Source organism: Tiliqua scincoides, chromosome 3, assembly GCF_035046505.1.
Source record: "Tiliqua scincoides isolate rTilSci1 chromosome 3, rTilSci1.hap2, whole genome shotgun sequence".
Lineage (NCBI taxonomy): Eukaryota > Metazoa > Chordata > Lepidosauria > Squamata > Scincidae > Tiliqua > Tiliqua scincoides.
Window position 1 is genome coordinate 85885475 of NC_089823.1, and position 15241 is coordinate 85900715.

The 15241-nt window shown below is 41.6% G+C and overlaps 1 protein-coding gene across 2 annotated transcripts in view; it reads left to right on the forward strand.

Annotated features, from left to right (window-relative positions):
- Positions 1–15241, forward strand: part of ZBED1 (zinc finger BED-type containing 1) — a 133122-nt gene that overhangs the window by 41244 nt on the left and 76637 nt on the right. The gene's annotated exons all lie outside the window — the stretch shown is intronic.

The window sequence follows — 15241 nt, forward strand, 5'->3', positions numbered from 1 at the left end:
GGAAGGGGAAGCTTTACAGCTAAACTGGAAAATACCATTCTGTTAAATGAAAATTAGGCATTCGACTCTGCACACTGCAGACATCCACCCACAAGTCAATCTCACAGAAAAGTCAAGAGCAGGTTTTGAGCCAAAAATCATGGAATTTTCTATGACCCTCAGATAAGTCAGATATTTAAACTTAGGGGGATATTTGACTAATTTTGTCTGATTTTACATGAACCCAGATCCCGAAAAATAACCTACCTGTAATTGTTACCTAAGAACTATAGTCTCTAATTTATTAAAAATAAAGTATTAAAAACACAGTATACATACATAGTATAATAATAATAATAATAATAACTAGGTATTTATATACCGCCTTTCTGGTCATCGGATTACTCCTCTGACTTTATTCAAGGCAGTTTACATAGGCAGGCTGTTTCTAAATCCCCAATTTTTACAATCACAGAAAGGTTCTGTCTTTCAAGAACCACACACATTTCATATACACATGTATATACATAGCACAGTAAAGACAATATTAAAATCAGCCTCAAATTTATTAAAAATTATGATCTATCTCATAGATCATAAGATATATTTTTATTCATTAACTTTTAAAATTGTATTCTTCACAAGCTTTTTGTAAACAGGGTAAGGCCACAATTCCATCCACACTTTACTGGGAGTAAGCACCATTGACTTTAATAGTACTTACTTCTGAGTAGATAAGCATAAAATTGGGCTCTAAGTGCACTGTAAACAGCATAGCAGTAGAACCATTAATCAAATTGTCCTTTAAGGTGCCTAGTGTATTAAGCCAGAGGCTCTGAATATAACACACAACATATAACACATAACTGAGAGTGTGCAATTTAATTCACATCAGAGACACAAGCAACAAGGAGGTACTGGGCAAGTGCTGCTGCACATAGTTACAACCCTGTTTACTCAGAAGTAGACTCTGCAGGAGGAAGGGCAGCGGTGCCTCCTCTAGGCCTTGTGTGGGGTTCAGAGCCTACCACACGCACTAACTGCAGTCCCGCCACCTGTGGGGGCAGAGGGCGGAATGATGACGTCTTGGCTACTGCCACCACCAGACCGCCAGAGGGTGGGGAGCGCGCGGGGAGCATCCTGCGCTGCCCACTCCTTGCCAGGTGCTCCCCAGCTCCCTCCCTTCTTGCCCACCACAGCCGCATGCTCCCTGCCCTTGGTCGGTCCTGCAGCAGCTGCCAGGACATCCCCCACTCCGCTCCCTGCCCCTGTGGGTAGCAGAACTGTGGTGAGTGCACGTGGTGGGCGCAGGAAAGCGCCGGGCCGGCAGGCTGCTTCCCCACTGCCCTGCCTCTTTCGGGCTCCTCCGGTTCCTGGCACAATGGGGGGACCAGCCAGGTGCAGCTCTGGGAGGTTGTGGGGGAGCATTGGGTCAGCAGGCTTCCCTGCCGCTGCCCTGTCTCCTTTGGCTTCTGGCACAATGGGAGGGACCGGCTGGGCTCAGGCAAGTAGAAGGTGCAGCTGCCAGGAACCTCAAACAAGGCCCAGAGGAGGCGCTGCTGCCCATCCTCCTTCAGAGCCCCCCCTTGACCTGGGCCAATACTGATGGCGCCCTCACCCCCTCCATCTGCCTGCATGGTTGCACAGATAAGTTGAGGGGGCAATTCACCTGTGATTTTTGGGCACAAATTTCTCACCTTATGGGCAAGTATCTACAGTAGTTTTTTCCCCATGTGGAAGTCTTTAAATCGGACTGTTAGTGCTTGATATCTTTTATCTCTTGGAATTGTGTTTTGGGCTTTGTGACAGACCTTCCTATAGATTTTTTTTAAGAAAGTTGCATACTTTAACTCAGATTTTTGGAGATAGGGATTCAGTAATCTATGATTACTCAATTCTTTGATTTGTTTCTTGGAAATGCACTGCAGGAGTAAATATGTGAACCAACACCAGCCGCACTCTCCTTTGCTGGCTGAAACATTTTACTGGGAAATTAAGGGCCTGATTCGGACTTATGCGTGCCTGCTCACTGCCGGCATGCACTTTCACAAATGTGCTGCAAGGCACATTTGTGAGCCCTTACTGTGAACCCAGTGCGAGGGAGTGGGGCGGGAGGAGAGTGGGACCAGTAGAGCTCGGCTCTTGATCCTGAGCCCTTTGTGGGACTGCGTGGTCCGACATGGGACTTTCCAATTCCATAGCTGCCATAGAATCGAGTAGCCCCATTGCTGGGCTACTTCCCTTACCCAAGGGAAGGGGACAAAAGCTGCAGGATACCTGGTTGCACGCAGGATACTGCGGCAGGCATTCTGCAGGCAGCTCAGGATTGGGCTGTAATTCTGTGTGTTATAAAGACTGAGTCAGACCAGTATACTGATGATCTGTGTGTTGGAAGGACCTTTCTCATGGTGGTAATCTGCTTCCTCCTTGTGCTTTAATGGCACTAGCCATATCAAGCAGTATTTCTATTTTCTAAGGACAGAGATAGCAATAGTTCTGCTGAAAGGGATAGACTTCTTAATTATAGAAAAGTCAAGAACAATTGACCCAAATTGTATGAATATCCAGGGTGCACAACTTTGAAGGGTGTGCTCACTTGTTTCTGGCTGTTGCTGTTGGATCTCTGCATTCATGTGGCCTCTGCACCTCTCATGTTCCTCTTTGTAGTTGTTGCTGTAGATATTCCTAAGAGGAGAAGCCCAGCAGAGTGCGTCAGCAATGACACCTTCTGTGTTCCTTTCTTCACATCCTCTGAGTTTTATTGGTTTGCACCCCTTTAAAGAGAGCTTGCAGAGCCACTTTATTTGTGGCTCAATGATTAGCTACACTCACAAGTGTAGAAGGGAAGAATGCTCCTAAGAGAGACAGTTGGGCAAGTGGTGAGTTGCTTCACTTATAGAGGCTACTTGTTTAGGTCACTGCTTTTAACTACAAGAGATGACACTTTATTTTCGCCTGCTTTTCTGTATGAGACTGAAGACTGTAAATGAGAACAGTAGTGGGAGTAGCACAGGCAATATACAGGTCCAGTCTTGTTATGCACTGGTTTTTTATACATGGATTTTACTCAACATGAATGATCCCTGCAAATGAGAAGGAATGTACTGATACCTGGAGATGGGGAAAAATGCACCCCTTTAAAATCACAGTTTTAAAAACAGCATTTTACTGTTGCAGAGAGACAGTCAAGCAAGTGATTACAGGTATAACCTAATTATCCATGGATTTTTCGGGGGGGGGGGTTCACAGATGAGAAGTATCCTTTAAATTAAAAGAAAACAGTCATTTAATAATGCCAGAGAGGGCAGCTGGCTGACCATCAATCATTCGATGCAGTCTTCACTTCTCCCTTCCTCCTGAGCACTGAAAGAAGGCTAAATGGCAGTGATTATCACCTTCTCCATTCTCTCCCCCTTGCTGGGGCTCCTGGTGAAGGGAGGGATTGCTGCCTCCTAGTGAAGCCTAAGCACCTGAAGAGAGACTGATGGCCTCTGTGTGCATTACAAAAGGTCAACAAGGCTGTTTTTAAATCACTGGAGCAAAGGGACTTTGTTTTTTAAATTGATTTGCTTTAGTCGTTTTTTGCCATCCATGTGAGTTCTGGGAATACAGGTATAACCTGGGATTACAGGTATAACCTAATTATCCATGGATTTTTCAGGGGGTGAGAATTCACAGATTTTTCTACCTCAACACTGATGAGAAGTACCCTTTAAATTAAAGGAAAACAGTCATTAATGTCAGGAACTCAAGGAAATTCGCGAGGAATGCCAGAAATTCATGAGAAACCCTCGCGAATAATGAGTCTCAACCTGTATTGCTTTATTTGTTTTAAAACACAATATAGGTTCATAATTAGATTTTTGGCGTGGGAGACAGACAAGGCAGATTGTTGAGGAGTTGCTGTTTTAAGAACCAGAGGACACCAACCTGTTCAGTAAGGCACCTGGCATATAGGTAAGCAGTAGGTGACCTTTAGCTTCCATCTACTGAGAAGATGCATTCAAACTATGAGAGAGAAGGGAATGTTCTGTATGTAATATGCAGTGGACACAAATTATTTGGTCTGTACAATGTTATGACAGTTATGACAAGCCAAAAGGGAACAGTACATTGGTGTGACAGTAAGCAAGCCCTAATAGGATTCTTGTGAAACTTTTTTAAAAAAGAACCTGCCTAGACATAGTTTTAAACAAGCTTGTGCTTTCTAAATCTGTATGTGTAGAGCAGGGGTGTCCAAACTTTTTGGCAAGAGGGCCACATCATCTCTCTAGCACTGTGTTGGGGGCCGGGGAAAAAAGAATTAATTTACATTTCCAATTTGAATAAATTTACATAAATTAATATATTAGAGATCGAACTTCTATGAATGAATGAAGGTCTTGCAATAGCTCAAGGCCTATAAAAGGCCTTGCACAAAGCGAGGCTGGTCTTTCTTTTGTTGCCACTGCTGCATCACAAATGTGAAACAGCAAGTAGTGGAGGGAGCCCTCATCCCACAGCTCATGTGAGAGGTTGAACAGTCACCCTCATGCTGTAAGCACTCGCATTGGGCAAGCATGGGCTCCAGCAAGTCTCTGGAGGGCCAGAGTCTCATTGGAGACTGGGGGCTCCCCGCGGGCCGCATTGGGAGTCCCCGAGGGCCGCAAGTGGCCCCCGGGCCGGGGTTTGGGCACCCCTGGTGTAGAGGATGGCAAAGGATTTTAAAATGTATTAAACTAGATTTTTTTTTAGGTTGTCCTTCAGTTTCTGATGGTGATGTCACAGGACCTGAGTTCAGTTTGAGCTCAATTTTATGCTATTCACCAGCCTGGATGAAACTTCCTAAGATCCTCTAGGCCAGTGGTTCTCAAACTGGTGGGTTGTGACCCACCAGTTCATGTAAAGTTTCCCCTGTCCCTTTAAGGGGTGGGGGAAAGGGAGAGGCAGGGAAGTGATCCCCAGGATCGTGTTCCTATGGGGGGGCAAAGGGGGTGCTTTCTACTTACTTTATGTAAGTAGGGCTGCAGGAGGTTCGGGGAGCCCTGCAGAGCCCTCTGCAGCCCTCCCTGAGGCTTGGAATCGTTGGTAAAAGCTTGCGCAAAGCATTTCCATTTTGCAGGAGACCCGAGGCTATTGACTGTGGTATTCAAAACCCAGTGGTGTAGCTAGCCCGGTGTGGGAGGGGCAGGCTGCCTCCCCATGTTGATGTAGAGGTGCGCCATGCTCTCCACAGTGGGGATGCACAGCACCTCCCACCCAAGTGTTTGGAGTGGCAAATGGAACACTGTTGGGTCCTCCCATCCACCTGGCTCTAAATCAGAGCCATTCCGCTCTCGTTGGGTGTATGTGAAGTGAAGGTGAAATCACGTCACCTCCTCTCCAGGTGCCAGCTGGCATTGCTGCTGGCAAAGCCAATGTATCGGTACCAGGAAGGGAAAGAAACCATAGCCCAGACTGCAGCAAAGCAGTAAAAAGTTTGAAGGGATTATTTACAGTAAGCAGGACAGCAAAGTATTCTGTTTTGGTCTGCTGAGGAGTTTTTGGATTGGAATGGGGGCACTATTCACAAGGAGATTTGGGAGCTGATCTGAGAGTAGATCCAAATAAGCATCTGGATTCCTGTCCAAGTTGTCATTTCGGAGGAGGCAAAATGAGAGTGGAGGCACACATAGGGGGTACTGGGACCTTACACAAGTACACAAAGGTCCTGATACAAGGAGTCCCAGAGCCTGCAGGCAAATTAGAAAGGGCCAAGGTCTCTCAGGTATACCTGCTCATACAAAGGAAAGCACAAGATTTCTTGGGCTAAATGGCTGGTGCTCAGCTCAAGATGGCCCCAAGATGATCTTCTAGGAGGCAACAAGAGGTTTGATTTAGGCAGAGATGGATTCCTGGGGTTAACAAAAGTGCTATTGCTTAGTCATAGTCACATAGAAGAATAGTCGCATTTGAAATACACATTGAAATGAATAGAGACCCGCCTGAAATTGACTTGTGACTCACCTAGTGGGTTCCAACCCACAGTTTGAAAAACACTGGATTAGGGCATTCTGGTGTGACAGATAACATCAGCAGTTCCAGTGCCTGATTTTGTGGTGTGCATCCATGTTTAGTCCTTTATTTAACATTCTGTCTATTGCTATGTCGTCTAGCAAAGATTAGTATTGATTTTCATGCAGCTCAAGAAAGAAGCTCTTTGGGGCTGATGTGGTTTAAAGTGCCAAAATAATATTTCAAACATTTAGGCTGACCTACTTAAAAATATTCTGTGGTGTTTTGCTTCCCAGCAAATTTTCTTGTTGAAAACCTGTACAGAGTTCACTATCAGGTTTTCTTTTTGTATTACTATCCACCTTGTAGTTGTTTTTTGGCTGAAGCTTGTATTGGAGATGTTGCTGCTACATATATAATGTTTCTGGAAACTGCAAAGCCATGAGGGAGAACTCATGTTTTTTGGACAAAAATGGAAATTTTGGGGAAAATTGAAATATATGCAATAGTTATTTTCATATCAAGCCTAAACTTATTTTACTGCTTTAGCAGCTGCATTATTTATAACTCAGCATATAAAATTTTATTGTTTCTCATATATATTAAATTTAAAAGTAAAATTAAGAGATTGGGAGCTGGATGTGGGCAAACAAGCTGACATTAAATCCTGATAAGACCAAGGTTCTCCTGGTCCAGAAGCCCACCACTCGGGTTCAGACTACAGGTTGAGTCTTATTATTTGCAAGGGTTCCATTCCCAGAACTCACATGGATGACAAGCATCGCATTAAAGCAAATCTATTTAGAAAACAATATCCCTTTGCTAGGTGATTTAAAAACAGCCTTACCTTTGTGATGTAAGGCAGAATCATTAGGCAGACAATCCATCAATCAGTCTCTCTCCAGGCACATAGACTTATGTGGAGGGGAGTGTGTTTTCTAAATTTTTTTGGGTTTTTTTCATGCCTTCACATCTCTAGTTGCTGCTGCATGTCAGAAAGAGAAAAAAAAAATTACTAAAACTATTGAGTTATGGAAGGAATAAGGGACTGCACTTAGAGCAATGTGGTCTGGTGAGGAAGTAGACATTACTAAAAATGGCAGTTTTTAACTTCATAGTATTACTTTTGGGAACTCTAGACTAAAAGTGTCTTTACTGAATCAACTTGGACAATGGTTTCCAATCTTATCAGCAGTGTGACCCTCCTCATCCTCTGTTGTGGGATACAGATGCTTCTGGTGGTGCTGTGGAGGCCTCTTCTTGATCATGCCAGGCTGGCGACCCACTCTACTGGGAGCCATTTGAACACGCAAGCCCAGCCCACGATCCATGTCACATGGGCTAGCAACCCGCAGTTTGGAAAAGGCTGAACTAGGAGGAGCAGATTATAGTTGTAAAGCAAGTAGTGAATTGTTGCCTGTTCTGATTAGCTTATTGTAACTGGCAAAGCAGAATGCTTGTCTCTTCTTGGTTATCCTGCAGAGTGCTAAAGTTACTGAGCTATTGAAGGGGATGGGTTAGGTATTTTTCATACCATGTGATTAAAGTGTCTCCAGCACCACCAAGCACTTGTCAGTAATGAGTGATAACATTCTGAGACAAAATTATTTCACTTTGATGCAATGGCTGGCATTCTTGCTTCTTGCTTTTTATATGAAAATCCACGGGGTTTGTTTGTTTTTAGATTTTTTAATTATTGTAAATTGTTTTTAATGATTTTTTTCATGTTGTACTTTTAAATTGTAAGCCGCCTTGTGTGCCTGTTGGGCAAAAAGGCGAGGTATAAATTAATAAAATAATAATAATAATAATTTACCAATGGTTCCTAATGCACCCTATTAATGAGTGCTTTTCAGAACTGTGTAGTGGATAGTTTTAAAAACAGATGATATATTTTTGTAACCAAAACTTATTCTGTGCAACCTGTGTAATGTGTAGAAAATCAATACTTTTATCTGAGCCTTATGACTCTCATTAATTCGTCTACACAATGATAAAAATGTTTAGAATAGTTAAGTATTGTCAGTGGATGCAAACTGCTTCATGGCATTTTAGATGGCAACTGCCCGTAGTGATTGTCTAGTCCTAGTACAAGAGTGCTAGCTGGCTATGGAAAGAGGAGGCATTGAAAGAAAAAGGTACCAGAATGGAACAGTTGTCAATAAATGCTATGTTGGCCTCTGCCACTCTCTCTAATCGTGCTAGTCTGTCTACCATTCTGAATATGAAGAGGTGGGGTAAGGGAGGGAGCATGGAAGTTCTGAAAGTAACATAATGAACGCAGACACTGAATTCTTTGGCAACTGCCCCATTCTGGCACCTTTTTCTTTCAGTGCCTTCACTTTTAATTCCATAAAAGTTGTACATTAAAAACTAAATCTGCAGCTGTTTCATCTTTCTGTTGCTCTCCCGGTATGACTCAGAAAATCTAATTTTATATGCTAATATTGCAAGCCATTCCTTATCTAATCATCTGCCTATCAATTTTCTAGTGCTCTACTACTTTAGTCAGATTAGAGCAGAGGTTCTCAAACTTTGAGGGAGCTTTACTCCCTCAGTAAGTTCTTGCGGGGGAGGGGCTAGGGCAGCAACGTGATCCCCAGGATCGCTTCACTAAGAGGGGCGAGGGGGTGTGCTTTGCACTTACTTCAAGAAGGCAGGGTTGCAGCAGGCTGCAGGAGGTGCGGGGAGCCCCGCGCAGCCCTGCACAGCGCTCCCCAAGGCTTGGAATGTTCGTTAAAAGCGGGCGCACTCCTGCAAAATGGAAGTGTTTTGCACCTGCTTTTAGTGAACGTTCCATGCCTCGGGGAGCGCTGCACAGGGCTCTGTGCACCTCCTGCAGCCTGCTGCAGCCCTGCCTTCTTGAAGTAAGTGCAAAGCACACCCCCTCGCCCCCCAGCTGCCTCCCTCCCCTTACCTTGCTCCTTAAAGGGGCAGGGGAAGCGTTATATGAACTGGTGGGTTGTGACCCACCAGTTTCAGAACCACTGGATTAGAGGGCTTCTAAACAAGAGTTTAGCTACTGATGCACTCCTTAGATTTGGAAAAAATTACAGAAAAAAGCAGAACAGGCTGTATGTTTTTATACTTCTTAAATTCTTTTTTTTTTTTTTAAGTCAACACTGATGCTGAGCTCACTTTATGGAGGCTGCCCTGTCTTTCAGCCTGAATACTTCATTGAGCTTCCCAGTTGCTTGATTGCAGTGGGAAACATACATTCATCTGTATGTCAAAGGAGTTTGTATGGCTTATTCTGTTGATTCACACAGAATGCTTATGTAATAAATATTTGTATTGGACATGATGAGGCTCTTCCTTTCTAGTGAACTTGTTGTTAAGTTGGCAAAGAACAAATTCAAGAGGGAGTATTTCATTCTGTAAGAGATGGCAAGCATAACTATTTAAAATTCATTGGGAATAGGACAAGAAATGCAAATTAATATACAAATTATTTTGTCATGCTGGGCAGTTTTTCAAGCATGAGATCACAACAATCTGCACATGATATATAATGTAGTTCTAATGATGGACCTTTGTATATGGGTTGAATATCAACCAACTATGGTCCAATTTTCCCCAGATCTGCTGCACTCAACGTATGTTTCCCTCTGAGACAGCCTGAAACCTGAGTCTCATTTGTAAACCACAAACCTGGCAGCCTCCTTTCTCAGTGTTAACAATCCTAACTGCTTTTGTGTGTGTTGCTTTGATATATGACTATTGGACAGAAAGCATTTGTGAGAGAGACCTGAATTTGACAGCATGATGAAGGCAGCAGCAGCATTTTTTGCCACCTACATTCCCTGACAGAGAAATAGCATCTCACAGAGTACAATTTTGATCTCTTCATACCAGAAAAAGTAAGAGTCAAAAGCATTTTGCTTATTTAATCACCTGAAATCGGACTCCTTAATGACAGAACATAAATCTAGTAGTAAAAAGAAAGCTCTCTTGGCTCCCATGAACTCCAAAGGCAGGAGCTGGACAACATGTCAAAGAACCTTCAGTTTGGCCATGTACATAAAAATAGCCAGTTTCCACTCATATATAACTGGATATCAGTGCATGGTATGGGAGAAGGCAGCATGGTTTTGGAGCAGGTTTCTGGAAAGTGAATGGAAGCTAATCTGTGCACACCATTTTGAAGCCTCCATGGTAGCAAAGCAGCAGATTCACTCTGTAAAACATCTGCTAGAATGCTCATCAAAGTAATATTTGAACCACAGGGATTGGGTGCTCTACCTTTGCTTGAGGCACAAAGCTGTGCACTGGGGTTGTACCGCTTGACAAAACTTCAGAGGTTGAAAGCTTCAGAGGTTGACTCTGAGCATGGACATAACTCCTCTATAGATGCCTGTCTGTCCAGATGACCATACCAAGAACTATTGTTCTGGTGTGGTACAGGTAAACAAACTGTCCTTCTCCCTATTTCTATGTAGTATATTCTGCTTTGCAAACATTAAAATCATATGCACTTCTGAGGCTTGAATTAATTTCTTGTTATGAAAAAGATCCATTTGGAAAGCAGTCTGATTTTCCCAAATGGAACACATGGTAATAGTAGGAAGAAATATGTGTACCCAGTTACCTTGAACTTCAGATCTACTGTCAGAATTCTAGCAAGCAATATATCATTTTTGGGGGAGGGGGTAACATATTGCTGAACATATTTCTGAAAAAACTAATTTTGAAAATGAGAGATTCTGCCAAGTATATATTTATCTAATTACTAGGTCCTGGCTCTGCCATTCTGGTAATTGGTTTTACTTATATGTAACCTTATGGTACCTTGAAGTCTTAAATTACTAGCTCATAGAGCTATTTTAGACAACTTGGTTATCTTTGTACAAAATCTTGCTAAGTTTGTTGCAACAAAGCCCCACTTCCCACAATGAAAAGAGGCTGGTCATTATTAGCTTACATTTGATACCCAGAACTCAGGTGAGCTTCTTAGAGATTTTTTTTTTTTAAACAGAGTGATGCTTGGCTTTTCCAGTGGGAATTACTGCTCCTGATCACCACTCAAGTAAATGTAGTACTGGTCAATCCCAAGCTATTATTTTATTCTCATTTTTATTTATACTACCTAAAATAGTAGCAGTTGTACAAACACTGAACACTACTTTCCTACCTCAGAATTCTTACAGAAGGCTCCAGCTTTTCCAGACAGGGTATTGTGGCAGTGGGAACAGAAAGAAAACCAACCTAGAAGAGAATTGCTGAACATTAGAGAGGTTTTAATTGAGAATCTTGGATTTAAAAATCCAAACCACCTTTTCCATAGTCATTTCACTGCAAGAGAAAATGGAATCTTTACAATATAAACCTAATTATCTGTAAAGGAAGAACAGAAGAACAATTTCAGGTTCGTTGGAGCCTCTGAATGCAAGGAGGACAAGGATGAAGCTTGAAACTTTCTATCTGGGAAGATGATTCCCTTAACATGGATTCTGTGAGCTCTTAGCAAAAATATGTAGAAGCTGAGAACTACTATTTTCCACTTCCTTACCTTCAGGTTCAAGGACGAATTTTTCAAAGAACTTGTGATAGAAAAATATATTGGGAAAATCTTGAATGATTTTCTGAAGCCCATGGTAAGGTAATCAAAGCTTCTGCACTATTAAATCCCTGGACAAAGAACAACTGATCATCTCCATGTATCTGGCCATACAGTGCATTAGAATCCACAATAAAACATACTGTTTTGGCACCACAGTAGCCACTGAGGAGTCCGTATCTCAGCAGGGCATATTGCTGCATGCTCTGCTTCAGGGTTGCTCCTTCCTTCTGAAGCATTTCTAATTGACCTCGGCAGGAAGGACAACAGCTTAATCCTGATGGCTCTGTTCATAAATTGGCTTCCAATGAGATTTCAGACCATTACTAGATGGTTAGTGAAACTATATGTGAGGTTCTTTTAAAATTGGTGTGCCTCACGCTAGCTACATTGAACACCAGCTAGTTGACTTCTGTCACTACCATTTCTCAAGTGGAAATGGAAGTTCCATGTGTAGCTGCCTGGTCTGTTTCTGAGCATCCTATCCATCTTCCAGAATTAGATAAACTGAGTTTGCAACCTTAAAAAAAGCAGATGTCCTATTTAATCTTGGATTTTCTATGTTCAAGTAAAATGTAATATCTTGGGAATTGCAACAATTGTCAGGTGCAACAAGGCCTGAGATAACCTTGTCCTCATGCTTCAGTTCTATTGATGAATGTCATTCTTCTGGGAGGAGATTATGCAATGGATAAATCTGATTCTCTCAACTGAATGGTCTTTCAACATAAATAAATGATTTTTTGGATCTTTGCCAGCTATCTAAGCATTGCCTCAGAAACTGAAGAACTGGATAGGCAGGGCAATCCTACTTCTGAAATAGATCATCTTGTATCATGAGAGAAAGAGAGAGAGCGTTCTGATTAAAAAAATAGATTTTAGGTGGAAGGTATGTTAAATTTAGCAAATGAAATAGACACTATTAACAGATGAAAGGCATCTCACAATTCTAAAGGCATCTGTCTTTTCTTTTTACAACTTTTTGAAACATAGCCTATGATTGTAGGAATGTTGGGGACTCCTGCAGTGTTTGGCAACATGAAGGCATACTGCAATTATAAAAATACAATTTGTAATGTATATACAATTAAAATTGATTTCCTTTTTGTGAATGCCCAGATTCAGGTATGGGGGTGGGAGGGAATTGAACCCAATTTGCTGTGGCAGCTTATCTAGTATCCCCTCCTCAAGAGAAAAACCCACACATTGGTACTTAAAGTGTGCTGTAGTTCTTCTGACCATTTAAAAAAAGATTTTACAGCCCAAATAATACTTGTCTTCTTTTAAGTGCATAGAAATGTCTGAACCTCTGAGGTTGTATTCAGGCCATCACACCACACCATGCTTTTTCTTTTTCTGACATGTTTGTCATGGGACCCAGATGCCAAGTAACAGTAGCAGCTGGCTCCATAATCATCCTTAAGGCTACAGCTGTGTGAAGTTCTTCTAGTTATGCTGGGGGGCGAGATCACAGAAATGATAGTGCATCTTGTGTTTCAGCTATCTTGCGTTCTAGAAGTCCTAGCTTTTCTGTTTCCCTCCCCATTTCTTTTTCATGATTTCATCCCACTTTGCCATAAAGTTCATGTCTTATTCTTTGCAGGTCAAGTGTATTAGTTTAACTGTATCACTATCCTTCGATAAATTTTATCACAAGTAATAAATGTACCTGTTTTCATTGCAATATTGAATTCAAACCCCTATGGAAAAAATTCCAGATTGCTGCAGGAAGAAAGAGGCCAGCTTATGTTTGTAAATTGAACTTATAAGCTTATTATAAAATTACACTTATAAATAGTGCAATTAAACTCAACAGAAGTAAAATCCTGAACTATGCCCATAGGCTTTCAAAGTTTTGCCAACTGGGCACAATTCATCGAACAGTAATTGCATCTGAGGTCCCTAGGGTGCCTTTGATGATGTAAATATACCATTAAGATGAAGGACATGGATGAAAGATTTACGTATCTATACTGTTTTAGGAGTAACTACAATTGTGGTGGCAACCATAACAATATCAAGTGTAATCAGATTTTATGTTCTATTGAAAACAGAATTACACTTTTGTTCTGACTGTTTGAAGTGTGATGCACATGACCTAAAATGTGTTGATACCTTGGGTTTATAACAAGTTGCTCAAACTTTAATGTACAGTATGTGCAACAGCCTTTTTAAAAAGTACAATTCATAGCTGTAGATACTTAGTGCATACTCATGTGAATTAATTTCACTGAGAATTGTTTATACAAGACTGAAGCTCTCTCCTGCAACTTATTTGCACTAGAACAGTGGTTCTCACATTTTTAGCATTGGGACCCACTTTTTAGAATGAGAATTTTCCAGGACCCACTGGAAGTATTGTCATGACCGGAAGTGACATCATCAAGCAGGAAAATTTTTAACAATGGTATGCTGCAATCCTACCCACACATACCCAGGAGTAAGCCCCATTGACTATCATTGTTAAAAGCATATACATAGTAGCCTGTTAAAAAGTACAGATCTGTAACATTTCCACAAATGCAGTCACATAGCATGGTAGCATCAAGTCTAAAGTATTAAAAATAAATTTTTGAAATGAATGGGGACCCACATGAAATTGTCCTGACCCACAGTTTGAGAAACACTGCACTAAAGTAATTCTGTTAAAATTTGTAAGCCTGTAAGAGACAAAATTCTTGGTTAGTGTTTGGTGAGCTTCTGGAAGCACCTAAAGCTTTAACCTTGGTGAAGCTAAGCCAGTGGAGACCTGAATGAGAGGCACTTGGAGGTCTGTTTAGGCCAGGGCATTCTGAACTTTCTGGAAAAAAGGAAGATCAACATGTTTATACAGTATAGTCTTGTTTTGGTTTAGGATTAGGTTTTCTTTAACAGTCTGTTCTTGGCAGCTTTTGTCCCTAGTATTTCCATTTTAATGGAGTTATGTATAAAGGTGAAAGAAGAAATTCAGTTTTGATCTTCATATCTTTTGACAGTTTGATATCATATGGAGCTGTGTATTTGAAACAGAAATACCATTCATCCAGTGTGATTAAGGATGACAGGATCTGTCCTTGAGGCATCAAATGTAGACCTAACTTTTCCATGACTATCTGAGACTCACTTTTAACCAAAGTCAGGCTCAGGGTTATGCATCTGTGTGTATTAAGAGGCACTATGGAAAGGTCTGTTTTGGTTTTAAAAGGAATATTACAACCCAGTGCTGATCATCCTGAAAGTGTATTAATCTAAGAATAACACACACATTAAGACTAATTAGTGTCATCTGTGAGATGACAAACTGCACCTTGCTGAAATTCCCTCAGTTTGTTAAAGGTCCAGGAGCTCTTAGGTTGAAAGGCTGGCCACTCTGTATAGGCATTTGTTGCCAATAGCATCTCTGAGGAACAGTGGTGTGTACTGTGTGACTAGAGAAGGTATACACCACACTTTAAGCTTATAGTGGTTTTAAACCAGCTTGTCACAGTTTCCTCCCAAAGAATCCTGCAAATTATTGTAACAGAATTCTCTGTTAGAGGAAATATCTTCCCTCATAGAACTGCAGTGCACAGGTTTCCCTGGGGAGAAAGTGTACCTATTAATTTGCTTAAGGCTGCAGTGTAGATATGCCCTTGAGTATCTGAGTAGTTGGCACTCTGTTTAGCTCACTTGAATTTTCTGAGATTTTAGAAAGTCATAAATGGGCGAAGGTCACTCTTGTATCATACATTCACCTTCTCTGCAAACCACTAC